Here is a 19,831-nt window from a genome sequence, read left to right as displayed (position 1 = left end):
TCTGGAACTGTACATATTATTCCAGATATTGTCTAACCAGGCCTTTGTATAATCAAAGCAAAATGTTTTCCCCTTCATTGTCCAGCCCGCTAATGACAAAGTCTAACATTCCATTAGACTACATATTTAGATTTTGTGCATGGACCCCTAAAAACCTCTTTGGTCCTTCAATATTCCCAGATTTTCATTGTTCAAAAAATATTTGGATCTCTCCTTTTTTGATTCAAAATGGATGGGCTTATACTTAACTATGTCCAGATCCAGCTGTCATAGATTTTTCTATTCACTTTATCAATGTCTCTTAATAATTTCATGCACCCAACTACAGTACCACTATTCCACCAATCTTGTGCCATCGTCAAATAAGGATATAAGGCTCTCTATTGTGTTATCTAAATCATTGATGAATACGGTGAATATTGAGGCACAGGACAGATCCTTGTGGGACACCAATTGTCCCTTCCTTCTGATTTGAGTGCATGCACATTATCCCCACTCCCTGTACTCTACTGTCTAACTAATAGGTTTCAGTTCAGTGAGCTTTGATTTTAGCTAACATTGTTTTACGTGGAACCTTTATAATTGCCTATGGGGCAAGTGGAGGTGGCACTTGTAGGAGGTCCTGTGTCAATGAGAGATTTATGAGAGGACATCCTTCCATTCCAGTTAATGGGAACCAGTTCCTTCAATGCCAATCTATGGTCCTCCAGTCACCCCTATAGTCCTATATATCCCCTATATCAACCTATGCCCTTCTACCCACACCCCATGATTCCTCAAACCCCCCATGCCAACCTGTACATGCACCCCATGGCCCTTTATAGCCCCTGTGCCAACTTAGTTCCAACTCATCTCAACCCATGCCCCCCAATCTACCACCCTTTGCCCTTGCACCTACCATGCCAGCTCACCCAGTATCCACCATGGGCAGACCTCAGGACCCATATAAACAGAGAAACATAGAAACTAGAAACAGGAGTAGGCCATCTGGCCCTTTGAGCCTGCTCCGCCATTCAATATGATCATGCCTGATCCTTTATCTCAACGCCATATTCCTGCTTTCTCTCCAAACCCCTTGATGCCCCTAATATTCAAAAATTTTCAATTGATTATACTCAGTGACCCAACCTCCATAGCCTTCTGTGGTAGAGAATCCCACAGGTTGACCACCCTCTGAGTGAAGAAATATTTCCTCATCTCAGCCCTAAATGATCTATTCCGTATCCTGAGACTATGGCCCCTTGGTCTAGACTCCCCAACCAGGGGAAACATCTCCCTGCATCCAGTCTGTCTAGCCCTGTTAGAACTTTATGTGGTTCAATCAGATCCCCTCTCATTCTTCTAAACTCCAGTGAATACAGACCCAGTCGAACCAATCGCTCCTCATACGACAGTCCTGCCATCCCCAGTATCAGCCTAGTGAACCTTTGCTGCACTCCCTCTGTGGCAAATATATCCTTTCTTAGGTAGGGAGACCAAAACTGCACGCAATACTCCAGGTGTGGTCTCACCAAGGCCCCGTATAACCGTAGTAAGACATCCCTACTTCTGAACTCAAATCCTTTTGCAATGAAGGCCAACATACCATTTGCCTTTCTAATTGTTTGCTGCATCTGCCTATTTACTTTCATTGACTGGTGTACAAGGACACCCAGATCCCTTTGTATATCCACATTTCCCAATTTATCACCATTTAAATAATACTCTGCCTTTCTGTTTTTCGCACCAAAGCGTATAACTTCACATTTATCCGTGTTGTGCTGCATCTGCCATGTGTTTACCCACACACACAACTTGTCTAAATCACTCTGAAGCCTCCTTGCATCCTCCTCACAACCCCGCCCAGTTTTGTATCATCAACAAACTTGGAAATATTGCATTTGGTTCCCTCATCCAAGGCATTTATATATATCATGAATAACTGGGGCCCAAGCACTGATCCCTGCAGTACACCACTAGTCACCGCCTGCTACCCGGAAAAAGACCCATTTATTCCCACTCTCTGTTTCCGGCCTGTCAACCAATTCTCAATCCATGCCAGTATATTACCCCCAATCCCATGTGCTTTAATTTTGCCCACTAGCCTTTTCTGAGGGACCTTATCAAAAGCCTTGAAATCCAAATTCACCACATCCACTGGTTCTCCCTTATCTATTCTACTAGTTGCATCCTCAAAAAACTCCAGTAGATTAGTTAATTTGATTTCCCTTTCATAAACCCATGCTGACTTTGTCTAATCCCATTAATGCCTTCCAAGTGTTCTGTTACCACATCTTTTAAAATAGACTCCAGCATTTTACCCACTATTGGTGTTAGGTTAACTGGGCTGTAATTCTCTGTTTCTTCTCTCCCTCCTTTTTTAAATACTGGGGTTACATTTGCCACCCTCCAATCTGTAGGAACTGCTCCAGAGTCTATAGAATTTTGGAAGGTGACCACCAATGCACCCAATATTTCCAGGGCCACTTCCTTTAGTACCCTGCGGTATAGATTATCAGGCCCTGGCCATGCAGAGATAAGATAAAATAAAATTCTATAATGTTCTAGGTATCTACAGCAGACTTCACAAAAAAATGAAACAGACACTCCCGCAAAAAATGTACCATACTACATTTACATCCCTTCAACTAAATGAAGCCTTATAACAACAAACATTTAATTCAAGTACACAATATCTTATAACAACAACAATGAAATTCACAGTCCCAAAGAGTCTGTCAACACTTGTAGCTGTCAATCAAATCATGAAATGGCAGGCACCCTATTGTGATAATGGGTGATTGTGAAATCAGCCACAGGCAGTAGTCCAGTCATGGCAACCTTCAGGCTTATGTCAACAAACAGAGGGAAGTAGCAAGCAGTGACTTTTTAAAAAACACCCCAGGCATTTGTTCAAAGATTTAAAGGGCAGGACTTATGAATGCCTTGACAGCTCCCTTTGACAATTGCTTCTAGCTGTTTTGGCATTTGATTTTGACAGGTCTGGCGTCAGTTCCAGTGAGATTGATGATAAAGAGTTTATGCACTTTTTCTGCACATTTACACCTATTTTAACAATTCCAAAGAGCACCTGACCTCCACTGAAGGTGCCCTGGGGCCAGATCCAAAGTGTCACTCTGGCTGTCCAATTAAATTCACTAAATTCAAACCATCTATTACCAGGTATAATCTGTACACTTTGGGTTTCACACTCCTGACCTACCAAAATCCCACTTGAGTGGAGGCAGCTGATGATTTAAACAGCCATCAGCCTCGGTAAGACGCACATGACTGGGTTTTAGGAAGTAGCCGATTATTTATCGCGTTGAGTGCATTAATCCATTTACAATTTGTCCCTAAAGATTTCAAGCCAGAATGTAGCAATTTGAAATTCTGCAGAATCCCATTCAGTGACCTGTCAATCCAGATGATTTTTTAGACTCTAGACAGGAAGCGATGTGGACAGGTTATAAATATCTGTGCTCAGAATTTGCTGCCTTGTTCTAGTAAGCTGGAAAGGGTGTAGTGTGCCTTCTTATTTTTTTAATTTTACTATTCGTTCTCATTCTCAGGATGTTAAGACTTAAAATATCTTGGGAGTGAGTTTTACAGTCACCCATTGGTGTATTTGAAGGCAGGGGTGCTCATAGAATAAAACAGGTGGCTACTTAAGGGCCTTATTTTGCCAGCACCACTATTCTACATGTGGCAGGGGAAGGCAGAAGCAAGGTGGGTAGCCTGGCAGCTTTTGGTGCACAGCTGCTGTTGGGCAGAAACAGGGGTGTATCTCCATTGGGGGGTTCCCTATGCCCATTGGGGGCACCCCCACTAAGATCATACCCCCCCTTTATCCCTTTCCCTTGGCCTCTAATACCCAACCGCCCACCCACCCGTGTCCTCCACTCTTGTCGCTGGACTTTGCTAGGTAGGCCCGCCCAAAATACCTGACTTAACCTGAAGTTCGGTATCATTCACTTTGTCATCTTTGTGGACTGCCTGTAGTCCCAGCAGTGGCCACTACTCGATCTGGCACTACTTCGGACTACGGAGTAGCCAGCCAATCAGACTGGTGGCAGCTCTCTGAGGTGGGACTTCTTCCAAGATGGGGGCGGAAGTCCCACTCCGATCTAATTAAAGCTGCTCCATCACCGTGGAGAAGCTGGGCTTCTGGCTGGTGTGGACGTTTTGCACCCACCATCCCCCCATAAATTCCACCCCTTGGTGTATGACTGGCATCACATATACATTAGATCGGGTAAGGAGGGCAACGTTCCTCCCCTGATGGACATTAATGAACCAGTTGGGTTTTTAGGGCAACCCAACAGATTCATCATCACTTTTTTTTAACTGGCTGAGAGTTCTTTATTTCTAAATTTTTAAAGCTGAACTTATCCATTCAAACTGCTGGCAGGATTTTGACTCATTCTCTGTATTGTTAGTCTTGGTCTCTTAATTTCTAGCTTCAAGAAATGAACCATTACATTTGTGTGAATAAATGGTTTATGCAGCAATTGTAGCTTTAAGGAATGTAGTGAATGTAGCTTTAAGACTTATTGTGTTTAGTATCACATGACAGTGTGAACGAATCGGCCCTAAACACGGGGAACCTTAAAAGTGGGATTTCTTCTTCTAGTTATGGAGCTTGATGGACACATGTAACTGCTGATGCAGCCTGTAAATAAAGTTCAATATTTCTAAGGAGAAACCTGTCTGGAAAATCAAGGCCATAACAAACTGGCGACAAGGATGGGACCGGGTCCGGCGTTGTTGCTTGCCCAGCAACTGTGAGTATCTCCTGTTTTAACAGAAGAAGAGGAAAATATATTCACCATGTGTGCTGCAGAAATCAAACAGAAGAAACAGAAGCGGTGTCATTTTAAGTTAAAGAAAGAAATGGGCCCTGATCCAAATGGCTGAGAAATCTCCCAGAGCACTCCCAACATTTAAAAATAAAGAGGATCTGCATAGGCAAAAGGAACAGAGAATCTGTACTTTTATTATAAAATAAGCTGCAGCCCCACAGGATCAGTAGGTTAGAGAAGTTTGCACACAGCTGCAAGTAAAGAAAGGTTTGAAAACAACTTTCAGTACCATTCTCCTCCAACCTCATCCCCAAATCAGTAACATACCCACTCTTCTAACTTACCCAGCCCATTATCAGACACACACCAGTATCCTCCCCCCTCCACTTTCATAACCCTACCATTACAATAAGAGCACAAGAAATAGGAGCAGGAGTAGACCTTATGGCCCCATGAGCCTCTTAGGCTTCAACTCCACTTTCTTATCTGCTCCCCCAACCCCTTGATTTCCTGAGAGCCAAAAACCTGTCTACCTCAGCCTTGAATATGCTTAACGATGGAACATCCATAACCCTCTGTGGTAGAAAATTCCAAAGATTCCCAACTGTCTGAGTGAAGAAATTTCTCCTCCTCTCAGTCCTAATTAGTCATCCATTATCCCAAGACTGTGCCCCTCATGTTCTAGATTCCCCAGCCAGGGGAAACAACCTCTCAGTGCCTATCCTGTCGAGCCTCTTCCAACTCTTGTATGTTTCAATAAGAATACCTCTCACTCTTCTAAACTCCAGAGAATATAGACCCAATTTACTCAGCCTCTCATCACAGGACACCCTCTCACCCCAGGAACCAATCTAATGAACCTTCACTGTACCTCCTGCAATGCAAGTATTGTCTTCCTTAGATATGGAGACCTAAACTGCACTCCATATTCCAGGTGTGGTCTCATCAAAACCCTGTACAATTGTAGCAAGACTTCCTTATTTTCCAGTCCCCTTACAAAACAGGCCAACATGCCATTTGCTTTCCTAATTGCTTGCTGTTATCTACATTCTAACTTCCTGTGATCCTTGTATGAATACATCCAAGTTCCTCTGAACATTGACATTTACAAGTTTCACGTCTTTTAAAAAAAGATTCTGCTTTTCTATTCTTAGGATCAAAGTGAATAACCTCACGCTCCCTCACATTATACTCCAACTGCCACCTTGTTGGTCACTCACTTAACCTGTCTCTCTTTGCAGCCTCTTTGTATCCTCCTCACAGCTTACATTCCCACCCAGCTTTGTATTGTAGATACATTACTCTCTGTTTCTGCGTCTGAGTCATTGTGAATAGCTGGCACTGATCCTTGTGGCACTCCACTAGTCACAGCCTGCCAACTTGAGAATACCCCATTTATCCCAACTGTTATGAAATCCATTGATGTGCGTGTCCCTGTGGTGATTGTAACATTTAAAATGCTGCAAGTTCCAATGATGTTACATTGGTTCCTGCCACAGGGTGGGACGCTATGGAAGTGGGTTGATCAGTAAAAGGGTCAGCAATTTTAGTCAGTCAGAGTTAGTCAGGGGCTGTCGACAAAGAAGATGGTTAGCCCCACCCAGCTGACGTTCTGTTGTTAGCTCTCAGGAGCTGAGTTGACGTGCTCCAGGTAGAGAGGGCTTGGGAGAAGCCCTGGAGAGCTGAAATTACACCAGTAATTAAAGGCTGGAGTGCAAATTCGGGAATCCAAAGGAATATAATCTTGGGAGATGAGATTGAAACTGGGAAGTGAGCAGTAGTTGAGGTAGTCAAGTTGGAGCGGCTTTGAGGGAGCTCCGAGGCTAGATCTTTGAGAGTACAGAATTGGAATCCCCGGTGAAGAAGACAGAGTTTAAAGAGATTATGTAATTCACAATAAATACTAACGTCTGAGCAGGTTCTTGAGAAACCCACTGGTTCCATCTATCATTTAATCGGTAGTGTGGTGTGTTCAACCACCGTTCATTTGTTAATTCACATGTACCTCATACTTACCCTGAATGTTAGAGTATAAGATACATATTGTAAATTACTTTATCTTTCTGAACTTATATAGTAAGCTTTGTTTGGTTCTTCAAAACCCACAGAATCTTGTGGCTTCATTCCAAAAGCAGGCGTCTTAAATTTCAATCTTTATTTACTTCAAACAAAATGTTATTGGTCGCTAAATGGATCTCCCCTCTCGTCCCAGGGCCTGGTCAAGGATCCTAACACTGCTCCTTGTGTTCTTTCCGATTACCAATCCTCCATCCATGCTCATACATTAACCCTAACTCCATGAGCTTTTAACTGGTGTATTAACCTTGTGTGTGGCAGAATGTGGGAGATGATGGTATAGTTGTAATGTCTCTGGACTAGTAATTCAGAGGCTCAGGTGAATTCCCTGAAGACATGGGTTTAAATGCCACTATGGTAGCTGGTGGAATTTAAATTCAACAAATAAAATCTAGAATTTAAAGCTAATCTCAATGATGGTGACCATGAAACTATCATCAATTGTCATAAAAACCCATCAGGTTCACTAATGTCCTTCAGGGAAGGAAATCTTTTGTCCTTACCTGGTCTGGCCTACATGTGACTCCAGACCCACAGCAATGTGGTTGACTCTTAACTGTCCTCTGAAATGTCCCAGCAAGCCACTCAGTTCAAGGGCAATTTCGGATGAGCAACAAGTGCTGGTCTTGCCAATGATGCCCACATCCCATGAAAGAATATACATAATAAATATTTTTGAATGCCCTTTGGAAATCCAATATTACAACTACTGGATCTCCTTACCTACTAGTTATATCTTCAAAAAAACTCTATACGTTTGTCCAACATGATTTCCCTTTCATAAAACCATGTTGACTCTGCCTGATCATACTATGAATTTCCACATGCATTACTAAGACTTTTTCAACAATAGATTATAGCATTTTCCCCATGATAGTTCTCTGTTCCCTTTCTCCCTCCTTCCTTGAACGGCAGTGTTACATTCGCCAACTTCCAATCTGCTGGGATCATCCTAGAATCTAGGGAATTTTGGACAATGCATCCACCTTTTCTGCAAGGTACCTCTTTTAACATCCTAGGGTGTAGACTATCAGGTCCTGGGGTTTTGTCAACTCTTAGTCCCTTAATTTTCCTAATACATTTTCTCTGCTGATATTAATTACTTTAACTTCTCATTCTTATTAGACCCTTGGTCATCTTCCATTACTGTTATGTAATTTGTGTCTTCTACTGTGAAGACAGACACAAAATATTTGTTCAATGTCTCTGTCATTTCTTCATTCCCCGTGATAACTTTTACTGTCTCTGCCTCTAAGGGACCAAAGTTTACTTAGCTACTCTCCTCCTTTTTATATATTTGTCAAAACTTGTGCAATTTGTTTTATCTTCCTGGACAATTTACTCCCACAATATATTTTTTCTCTTTTAAAAAAAACTTTTGGTTGACCTTTTGCTGGTTCCTAAGCCTCGACCAATCCTCATGTTTGCTACTATTTTGGCAACATTACATGCCCCTTTTTAAAGTCTAATACTATCCTTAACTTGCCTACTAAGCCATGAATGGATTCTTCTGTCTGAGTTTTTGTTTTTTATTGAAATGCAATTTTGCTGAACATGTTGAATCAGTTCCTTAAATGTTTTCCATTGTTTATTTATTGCTCTAGATTTTAGTTTATTTACCCAAGTGACCTTAGCTGGCTCTCCCCATACCAATGTAATTGGCTTTGTTTAAGGTTAATGTTTTTGTTTGGGATTCGTGTATGTTGCTGTCAAACTTAATCTCTCTCTCCCTGTACCATGCCCTAAGAAGGCATTGTTGACCATGGACTCCCATGTATTGGTCCATGGTTATGCTGCATTTTAATTCGGACCCTCACTCCGCAAATGCTCTCAACAGAACATCACTCCTAGTTTCACCTATGTCTATGGTTCCTATGTGATCCACAACCACTGAGCTGCAGTGGTTCGCCATTGCCTTCTGCAGTATGTCTGACCAGGAATCTTTCCTACTCTTACCGTCTGCCATCAGACATATTGGAAGGATTCACAGCTTGATAACCATCCTGTTCGGTAACATTATGAATACATCTTCCATGACCATCAAGATCTGCATTGGGACTTGAACCCAGAAATTCTGGCTCAAATTTAGGGACACTACCCACTGCGCCACAAAACACCCTTCAAACTTCATATGGAATTGTATGTATTATGATCATTTTTCTCTACAAGATCCTTTACTATGGGATTATGAATTAACTCTGCCTCATTACACAATACTTGACCTAAAATAGCTTTGTTCCTAACTGGTTCCACAATGTGAAAATTGTTATGAAAGCATTCTACAAATTCACCTTCCAGATTACCTTCACCAGTTTGATTTGTCCAGTCGATATGAAGATTAAAGTCAGGACTCTTGCAATGCTTTTGTTACGAGCTGCAATCATTTCTCACGTAATGCTCTGTCCAGTGATATAAATACTGTTTTGGGATGGGTGGTCTTTAAGCTATTCCCACCAATGCTTTCTGACCCTTTTTATTCCTGATCTTTACCCATATTGATTCTACTTCCTGATCTCCTGAGTCAAGATCTTTTCTCACCAGTGTCCTCATGACATCCTGTATTATCAGACTTGTCTTCCTCCTTTTCCATTCTGCCTACCTTTTCCAAATGATGCGTACCCTGGAATATTATATTTCCCAACATTAGTCACCTTGTAATCATGTCTCTGCAATGGCGATTATATCAAACCCATTTATTTCTATTGTTGCCACGAGTTTACTATCTCGTTATGAATGCTTCATGCATTCAGATAAAGAGCCTTTAATTTTATTTTTTTTTAACCTCTATTCTTCACATGGGGGAGAATGTTCCCCATGTTGGGTGGGCCATGTGGGAGTGGGCGGTGCTGCCATTTTACATGGGCAGGCAAATTCAGGCCCGCCCAGCGTAGTTCGTGACTCCTGTGGAAAGCGGGAGTGGGCGGGCGGCGGCGGGCGCGCTCAGACTGCCGGGTCCAATGGCAACCCTGCAGCCTATTTAAACGAAGGCCTGGCAGCCTTTGCAAGGCTGCTCACAATGGCTGGGAGAAGAGCAGGTCAGAGGGCCAATGTGCTCGACGCAAGTCTAGAGGGTAGACCATCGGTGCAGGCCAGGCCGGAGGGTAGGCCAGCGGGGCAGTGTGCCCCTCGTTTTCCTGATGAGTGCCTAGTTGCCCTCCTGGAGTAGGCAGCAGCACGATGGGAGGTCCTGATTCCGAGGGACGGGAGGCAGAGGTCTCCCCACCTGACTAAACGTGCGTGGGAGGAGGTGGTCGAGAGTGTGAGCTCCCAGGATGTGGTGCGGCGCACATGGCTCCAGTGCTGCAAAAGGTTCAATGATTTCCTGCACTCGGGAAGGTTGAGCACCAGGTTGCGTCAAGGCATTTAATGCAGCCGTCACCCTTTTCCCCCAATCCGCAACCCCCCCTACAGTGCCACACCCCTCCACCCCCCCATCCCCCCGCCCCATCAGCTCTGAGTACAATAACGGCATTGAACCCCTCACAGCATGGATCCCTCGCTGGGTGTGCCAGCAGAGATTGCCCATGCCCAGTTCATCCTGAGAGGGTTGAGCTGGGATGGGTTCTGCATCCGCAGCATGTGTGACACTGACACCCAGAGTATAGAATGGGGGTGAAAGTCAAGTGTCTGCACCTAGGCAGAGAGCTGGAAATGTGAAGTATGTCAAAGTCAGGGTGCTAACGTGCTGGGAGGGGGGCTTCCAGTTGGCGGGGCACCGATCCATCTGCTAGTGTTTGCGCTCCATGTACTTGTGCCTCCTTACTTAGCAAAGTGACACCTTGTGGTGCCACATGTGAAGGAGGCAGTATTTGGGCAATGGGGGTGGGGGTCAGCCCTGGTTTGTTTGGGTGAGTGTGCGGTAGCTGCTGGGTGACGAAGAAATGGAGTCCTGCAATGTCCCACTCTGGCTGGGGTGGCAGAGATGTGATGGGAATTCAGGTACAGGCTGGACTAATCAATGTTCCTCTCTCCTTTTCAGGAGAAGACTGTGCACACTGTCTCTGTACGAATGTGGACTGGCAGAGGCCAGGCCCAGTTGGCCATCCCAACAGCTTTTGAACAGCAGGAGAGATCTGGAGAGGTGCCATGCCCCCAGGTCCACCGGTGGCCGTGAGGCTGGGGTGCCACGGGGAGGTATGTTTGGCGAGCAGTCAGGTCACCATGTGTGTCCCAGCAGCCATGACACTGCTGAATGTTCAGTGATTGAAGCCAGCAACATGGGTTGACCATTGATTGTGGAAGGATGAGCGCATAATGATCCAGGGGAGCAAGTTGACATTGTCTGCACTGTAACTAATCAAATGTCCTTTTTCCTCCTTTCAGCATCACCGGAGCAGGGCTGGGAGGAGGAGGCAGAGGGCCCACCCCTCACCCCTGAAGCCGCTGAGCAAATCCACTCACCAGCGTCACACCATCTCAGCCAGGCAGGCACCAGCGCAGATACTAGCACCTCAGTGGGAATTAGATATTCGGCTGGTGTCCCGGGGCACGGCGGTGAAGACGCTTCACACTCACTTGAGGTGCGGGAGAGACAGAAAGTGCCCAGGGTGCCGCCAGTCAGAGGAATGCTGGGGACCTGGCACATGCTCAGTTGGTGGCTGATGATGTGCCTCTGGAGAAGTTCATGAGGCAGTGAACACTGGAAGTGCAGCAGGGTATGTGGGAGGATCTGGCGGAGATACATGAGGCTATGCGTGGCATGGTGCCCGTGCTGGAGGAGTTCACATGGAGCATCACCGATGCAATGAGCGTCATGGCTGAGCACCATGCTTCCTCCATGGAGAGAGTAGCGACACTCGTGGAGAGGCTCCTCCAGGAGACCAATCAGGTCGTCCTGGGATTGTGTTCGGACCTGCAAGCCCTCACAGTGGCATTCACCACAGCTGACCAGTGCCAGTGTGGGAGATGGTCTTGGCACCAAGTATCCCAGCTTGGTTCCCATCCATCCACGATGAGCAGGGAGGTCCGAAGCGATTTCACGTCGGCGCAGCAGCTGGCTGTCGTCTCTGTGGGCTCCTCTCGGGGCACTCCGGATGAGGGCAGCAGCTCCTCCATCCCTCTGCCAGTGACCGTGGCATCTGATGAGGCTGCAGCGACTGGGGAGAAGCCAGCCATGGCACTGGCCGCTCCCTCCCGGGCGGGGCCATCACTGGCTCCATGGGCTAGAGGGCGGCCGCCAAGGTCACCGAGGCCAACAGGACAGCAGAGTCAGCAGGCTGTCTCAGATGGCAGTGCCAGCGAGGGGACAGCACCAAGACGAAGCACCCATAAGCATAAGTTTAAGGCACCTTAGCACACCACAGGTATCTCACTGGTGCTTTTATGTTGGCCCATAGTATTTTGTGGAAGACTTGGTGTGATGTCCAACACCGTTTTTGTTTTGCTTTATGAAGTTACATTTGTTCTCTCAATAAATTTTGACATGTTGCCAAGCCCCAGGGTGATTCTTACTTCTGCAGGTGGATGGGAAGCCTTGATGTTATGAATGAATTGTTTGACATTGAACTTTATTGACAAGGGCATTAGTTAATGTTATTATCCAGGCCAATTTAGCACTCAAGTATCGAGTGTAGAGCCTGCAGCCCTGGTGTGTGTTGAAGGTCCATCTGTGGTGTGTTAGCTGAAGGTTCTTTGGATTAAAGCCTCCCGGGTGTCCCTGCCTCCCTGGAGTATGCCCGGGTCAGCGTCTACCCCCTCAGCATTTCCCTGTGTGTGCTCAACCTCAGACTCACTGCTGGACTCATCATGTGCAGCCGGAGCAACAGCGTCTATGGCATCATCGTCCACTGTGTCCCCCCTTTCCAGCGCCAGATTCTGGAGAGCGCAGCATGCAACCACTAACACTGAGACACGATCTGGGGGGTACTGTAATGCGCCCCCTGAGTGGTCCAGGCATCGGAAGCGCATCTTGAGACCAATGGCTCTCTCCACCACAGCCCTTGAGGTCCCCTGGCTCCTATTGTACCGCTGCTCAGCTTGTTCTTGGATGGTGGAGAGGCGTCATGAGCCACCTTCTGAGGGGATAGCCCTTGTCACCCAGCAGCCATCCATCCAGCCGGGCTGGAGCACTGAACAGCCCAGGCACCTGGGAGTGTCTGAGGATGTAGGCGTTGTGGGAGCTGCCTGGGTACCTTGCACAGACTTGTAGAATCAGCATCCTGTGATCACACACTATCTGCACGTTCATGGAGTGGAAGCCCTTCCTATTGACGAAGGCACTGGGCTCACCTGCTGGCGCCTTGATAGCCACATGTGTACAGTCTATAGCACCCTGGACGCGGGGGAAGCCAGCAATGGCCGTGAAGCCTCTGGCTCGCTGTGTCTGACTGGCCTGGTCCCAACGGTAGTGGATGAAGGTCAATGCATGCCTGAACAGAGCGTCTGTAACCTGCTTGACACAAGTGTGGACAGCTGATTGGGAGACCCCACAGAGATCACCCGCCGATCCCTGGAAGGATCCAGAGGCATAGAAGTTGAGGGCAGCTGTGACCTTTAGAGCCACTAGTATGGGGATGTCCATCCACAGAGTTTGTGGAGATCTCAGGGCCTATCATCTGACAGATGGAGGTGACTGTCTACTTTGAGAGGTGGAGTCTCCTTCAGCACTGGACCTCAGACATATTGAGGTAGCCGCTTCGCCGCCTGTATACCCCGGCAACAGGATATCGGTGTCTTCTGCGGGTCCTTCCACCTTGTACTTTCTGTTGTGCCTGCGCCTGTCCTCCGAAAGGTGGGAGCCCTGGAGGCCGAATGTGGACTCCTGGCCTCCTCCCCCTTCTGGCCCTCACTTCCTCCTCAGAGGAGGTGTCTCCAGTGGAGAGTTCAGCTCCCATTCCCAGGCTAAGGGAAGGCTCCCTGAAAGTTGCAGGCACCAAAAATGATCTTTACTGTAGAGTCCTGACTTTTACTCCTGTCCTAGCAGCTGGTATGAGTTTTGAAGTATTCCTGCTCACACAGGCAAGTATAAGTTACTTTCACACTTAAATACCTCAAACATCACATTCGCGACCCCACTCACCCCTCTTATCCCATCCGTGGATGAGGTTTACACAAATGTCTCCTACCCACCTGCCCACTGCACCCGTGCGCCGTCCTGGAGATCGCCCGGGCTGCGAAAAATCGAGATCAGTTGCTGCCTCAAGGGCCTTAACTGGCCCGTTAATTGATGGTGGGCGCGCATCCCAACTTATAGCGCACCCACCTTCCCAAATATTGTGATGGGACGCGGTGAAGTCAGGACTCACGCCCGACGTCACCGCGCATCATTTTACGTGTAGGCGTGTGGGGCCCACCCCTGCACACCAATTCTGGCCATGGACTTTATTCACCGATGCACCAACACCATTAAACGTTCTGTCCCTACCCGTCTCACCCTGCTTTTTGTATCGCTACACTGCTCTATTATCTCAACTTGCTCTTAAACCAGTCTGGTTTAAGTGGAACCCATCCCAACAGAATGACTGTGTCTCCTTCTTCCCCCAACACTGCAGTCTGTGCCCCAGGGATTGGAACATCTTCTTCCCACACCACTTTTTGAGCCACGCATTTACTTCTCTAATCTGCTTGACCCTATGCCAATTAATGCACGGCTCAGGTAACAATCCAGAGATTATTGCCTTTGAGATTCTGCATTTTAATTTGGACCCTAATTCCTCAAATGCTCTCAGCAGAACATAATTCCTAGTTTTACTCATGTCTATGGTTCCTTTGTGAACCACATAAACTGAATCCTCCCCCTTTCGCTCCAAGTTTGTCTCCAGCCATGAGGAGATGTCTTTAACCTTGGAACTTGGCAGGCAACACAACCTTGGAAACTCCCAATATCTATTCCCCTGTTTACCCTGTCTCCTGTCACTACTACATTCCTTTTCACAGCCTCCCCACTTGAATGGCCTCCTGCACCATACTGTGGGCAGTTTTCCCATCCACACCGCAGTCCTTGTTCTCCTCCGCACAGGTAGCAAGTACCTCATACCTGTTGGTCAAACTCAAGGGCTGTTGCTCCTCCATCACTATATGCCCCATACCAGACAGACACACAGTTACATCCTCCTGTCCCTGAGCACTGAACAACTCTAAAGTCCTACTTAACCTCAGGGGTCTGACCATCCCCTGGAATAAGTGTCCAGGTAACTCTCGCTCTCCATGATGCCTTGCAATGTCCAAGGCCCGGACTCTAGCTCAATGACTCTGAGTCGAAATTGCTCGTTGTAGACGTTTACCGCAGATATAGTTGTCTGGGACCACAACACACTCCACAAACTCCCATACGATGCACCTACCCTGCCATATCTGCTTAATCGTATTTATTTAATTAGTTAATTAAATAGTTACTAACTTAGTAAGGTAAAATAATGACAGACTTTCTAAGCTTAGACACACTCCACTCTCATCCCCATTCCACTCACATCCTCATTCCAGTATCATATAATGTCTATGATAAAATGCTTGATAAAGCATCTGTGACTGACAGAATAATGAGCTCCTTGCTGATTATTAATTACTTGCAGGTCTAATATATGGTCTAAATTTATGCATATACCATCATGGAGCTTTTATTTAGTCATGTGATATAGGTAAACCTGTTATTGGACAAGAGGAGCGCTGGAAAAAAGATCAGCAAAAGTCTATAGCATCCATGAAAGCAATATAAAATAACTCTGTAAACTTCAGTTATGAAGATAGTTTGGAGAGGTTGGGACTGTTTTCCTTGGAGAAGAGAAGGCTGAGAGGAGATTTGATAGAAGTATTCAAAATGATGAGGGGTCTGGACTGGGTAGACAGGGAGAAAATGTTCCCACTCATGAAAGGATCGAGAATGAGAGGGCACAGATTTAAAGTGATTAGCAAAAGAAACAACAGCGACATGGGGAAAAATCTTTTTCTCGTGGTGAGTGATTAAGGTCTGCCTGAGAGTGTGGTGGAGGCAGATTGAAGTGTTCAAAAGGGAATTGGAAAGAAAGAATGTGCAGGGTTACAGGGAGAAGGTACTAGGTAATTGCTCATTTGGAGAGCTGGTGCAGGCACGATGGGCTGAATGGCCTCTTTCAGTGCTATTCTACAGTGAACATCTGCTAATCCAAGACCAGATGACCCTTACGACATTCCTTAGCAAACATTGCAACTATAGGCTTCTTTGACTGCAACGTACTGTGGGTAATGTATAGGTTAACCAGGGGAGGTCAACTTGTGACTGTTTAATTAATTTTCTATTACAGCTCAGGGCAGACTTGGTGTAACTGTGACAAAGGGCATTATTGCAAGAATTTGCATAGAAATTTTCAGTCTACCTGAAATTATCCTGAAGCCATTGATAGGATTTCGCTACTACATTGCGAGAGCCCAGATGAAACCTGTTCACACATACCTCGGACCAAGGCTTTATTTGTGTGGTCAGCGCAGAGACAATGAGGCTGGTGTTAGCCCTGAAGGTTATAGGAAATGAATATTAACCTCCTGAAATCATAGGGGCATTAGGAAAATTGATGTGTTTTTTTAAATTTTCTTTGAACATTTCTTTGTTACTTAAAGAAATATTGAAAATAGGGAAAAGTAACAGTTTGACTGTGTTGGAGGGGGAGGTCATATAATGAAACTTCCAGGTATATATCTAACTAGGGTTGATAATTTTTACGTAGCTATCATAGTCATAACTTTTATAAATTCACACTCCTTATGGGGATATATACACTTATGAAGCACTTCATCACCTCAAACAACCCAACACATTTCGCACAGTGAATTATTTATACCTGCTGTACAGTCACTTGCTTAGCAAAATATATTTTGTACATGTATTCTTAATGGAATTCAAAGGAAGTTCAAATGTTCATCCATTGGATATTTATTCAAGTATTGTTGCAGAAGATCAGGAGAGAATTTGTTAACTGACACTGAATTCCTGGTCACTTTTACATGTTATAGAAGAACCTTTTATATTTGCATTTCATAGGATTTCTCTCTCAAGAGTTTTATAAACAGACTTTGCTCTGCTTATTATCGGGAAGCTGAATGGTTTATAAATAATTCACTCTTTTCCGGGTTACATCTGCAAATTAACAATTACTCTTCCTGCAGTAATCTCTTCTCCGGGCTAAACATTGTCTTGTATTACAATGCCACGAGCACTTTGACTTCACCTCAGGTTGACAGACTGAAATAACTACCATGTTTATTCACGACAAGTAATGTGCTGTAGCATCAGCTGGCTTGTTACACATCTAATACCGGATGAGCAGAAATTTCCTCCAAATAAATATTGCGAGGATCAAAAATCACTGTCTCTGGTCCCCGTCACAAACTCAGTTTGCTAACCATTGATTCCATCCCTCTTCCTGGCAACTGGCTGAGGCTGAAGACGTTCATAAACTTAGTGCATATTTTGATCCTAAGCTGAGCTTCTGACCTCACATCCTTTCTGTCACCAGGACTGCCTACTTCCACCCATCTCCGGCCCGCCTCAGCTCAACTACTGCTGAAAACTTATCCACCCGATACTCTCCTGGCCGGTCTCCCACCTGGCACCTTCTGCAATCTCGAGTCCATCCACAAGTCTGCTGCCCGTACCCTAACTGACACCAAGTACCCCTTGTTCTCGCTGATCTACATTGACACCCAGTCTGGCAATGCCTCGATTTTAAAATTCTATTCCTTGCTTTCAATTCCTTTCATGGCCTTGACACCACCCCCCACCCCAATATCTAGAAACTTCTCCAGCCCGGCAAACTCCCGGGGGTCCTTGAGCTCCTCCAATTCATCGGGCTGGACCACCCCGACTTTCATAGTTTCAACATTGGTAGTTGAGCCATTAGCCACTAAGTTCTTAAGCTCTGGCATTTGCTTCCTAAACCTCTCCGCCTCTCTGCTTCTCTCTCTCTTCTCTTTTAAGATGCTACTTAAAACCTTTCCCTTTCATCAAGCGTTTGGTCTCCATGATATCTCCATATGTGGTTTGGAGTCAAATTTTTGGAGCATTTTACTGTGTTGGCAGTATTAGAAATACAAGTGGTGGTTGCATCCAAAATCACGATGCATTGATCCCATAATCAGGGGGTGTCCACAGCTCCACATGATATGGTTGATTATCAACACTCTCTGTATAACCAAGTTAATATAAAGTCACCACAATACCAAGGACAAATATTAATATGGAGTATGACATAAGAGACATCAAAATACAACAGGTGCTTAGCAACCAGTAGATTGTGAGTTTTTAAAGATAATTTCCCAAAAGAAATTCTAGGAACGTTTCAGCTGTACCTCGGTGCAAATAAATATGTTCATACACACAGATTCCATGAGGAAGCAATTTAGATAATGCCCCTGAAAATGAGGTCTTTAGGAGTAGAGTTATCAGCAGTTACTGACCTTGCAGACTATTTTAGAAGTGATAGAGCAAAATATGGTTCATTCAACTTAATAAGGCCTTTCATATGAATAAATGCTTCCTGGTCTGATGGACATTTCTGAGGAGTGAATGCTCTGCAAGACAAGGATATTAAGTGAGAATGATTCGAAGTGGATGCATGTAAGTGACCATCTTTGCCTGATGTATACTGGTAGATTGAATATGAAAACTGCTTTTCTGGTGAGTTATTCTTGGTACAAAAAGCTCTGAAAGTAATTAGATAGCTATTAGATTAATTGAAAATATAACAAGGAAGTCAACTTAAATATGACACATATGCTTTAATTAACAAAATGGACTGGACTGACCTAAGAAACTCATGGACAAAGCCAGGGTAGTCAACATGGATTTGCAAAGATCAATTTGCTCTTGACTAATCTGAGCGGCTTTTCTGAAGAATCCACAGAAGGTACAGGTAGAGGCAACGCAGTCTATGTTGTGGATAATGACTGTGTGACAGCAATTAATAAGACGAGTGTTGCATTGATTTAGATTGTACACTAGATATTTTTGGAGTCCAGAATCACCAGTCAATGCCTTAAATGGACCTCACATCCCTATAATCTGGAGTGCACCTTTCCTGCCCAATATTTAATTAACCAATAGCAAGGCTCAGTGGACATATAGAAGACCCCTTACCCTGTAACCAGCTCTGGGAGTGGGCCATGTAGTGCCCGTATGAATTCTGCTTTCATTATCCAAAATTAACACTTTGATGAAGTGAAACTTTCAAACCATCAACTGATTTCATTTTACATGAAACGAATGAATAAAGGGGACACAGCTTTCAAAGCGAATACAGCTAATTTCATTACACTTCTTGCACATGGAAAACAGTAGCAACAATGAAATAAAAACAAAAAATGCTGTAAAAACTCAGCTGGCCCAGCAGCATCTGTGGAGAGAGAAACAGAGTTAATGTTTCGAGTCCGTATGACTCTCCTTCAGAGCTGAAGAGAAGTAGAAATGTGACAGATATGGTGGCGCTGATGCTTGTTCTGCTATTAATACATTCTGCTCTTGCCTATATGTCACTGTCAGAATCTTCTTTCATTTTTATCACCACCAGTAACACTCCCTATGTTTTGTGTCCATGACATCTTTGTCAGTCTCTCCTTAGCTCCTGCCTATCCCTGACCTTCCATCTTGCTTCACCTGCTCCACCCCCTCTTAAACAGTATAAAATCCATCACATGTTGCCTTAACGGAGATTTAACTGGGAGTGGTTAATTTGGGGATTTGTTTAAAAGCTATTACAGTAGGAATTTGTAGCCATGTGTGTGTGTTTAATTTGTTGTTAAATTAATAAATGCTTAATTTAGTTTTATAAAAAAACTTCTTGAGACTCTGTGGTCTTATTACTACTGAATTCAAAGCCTGCATCTAGAAACACACAAATTGAAAATATAGGTTATGACAGTTATTTCAAATTTCCCTCTGGGATTTGAACAACTCAGCCTTTACCATCGGCTGTGCCATAATAGGTGGCAGCATGTTTCCTGCCTTTGGCAGTGATGGTTTGCAGCGGTTTCCGATCCCATTAGAGGGTGCTAGCTCTGTGCAAGGG

Source organism: Cetorhinus maximus, chromosome 26 (genome assembly GCF_964194155.1).
Source record: "Cetorhinus maximus chromosome 26, sCetMax3.hap1.1, whole genome shotgun sequence".
NCBI lineage: Eukaryota > Metazoa > Chordata > Chondrichthyes > Lamniformes > Cetorhinidae > Cetorhinus > Cetorhinus maximus.
This window is presented reverse-complemented; position numbering follows the sequence as displayed.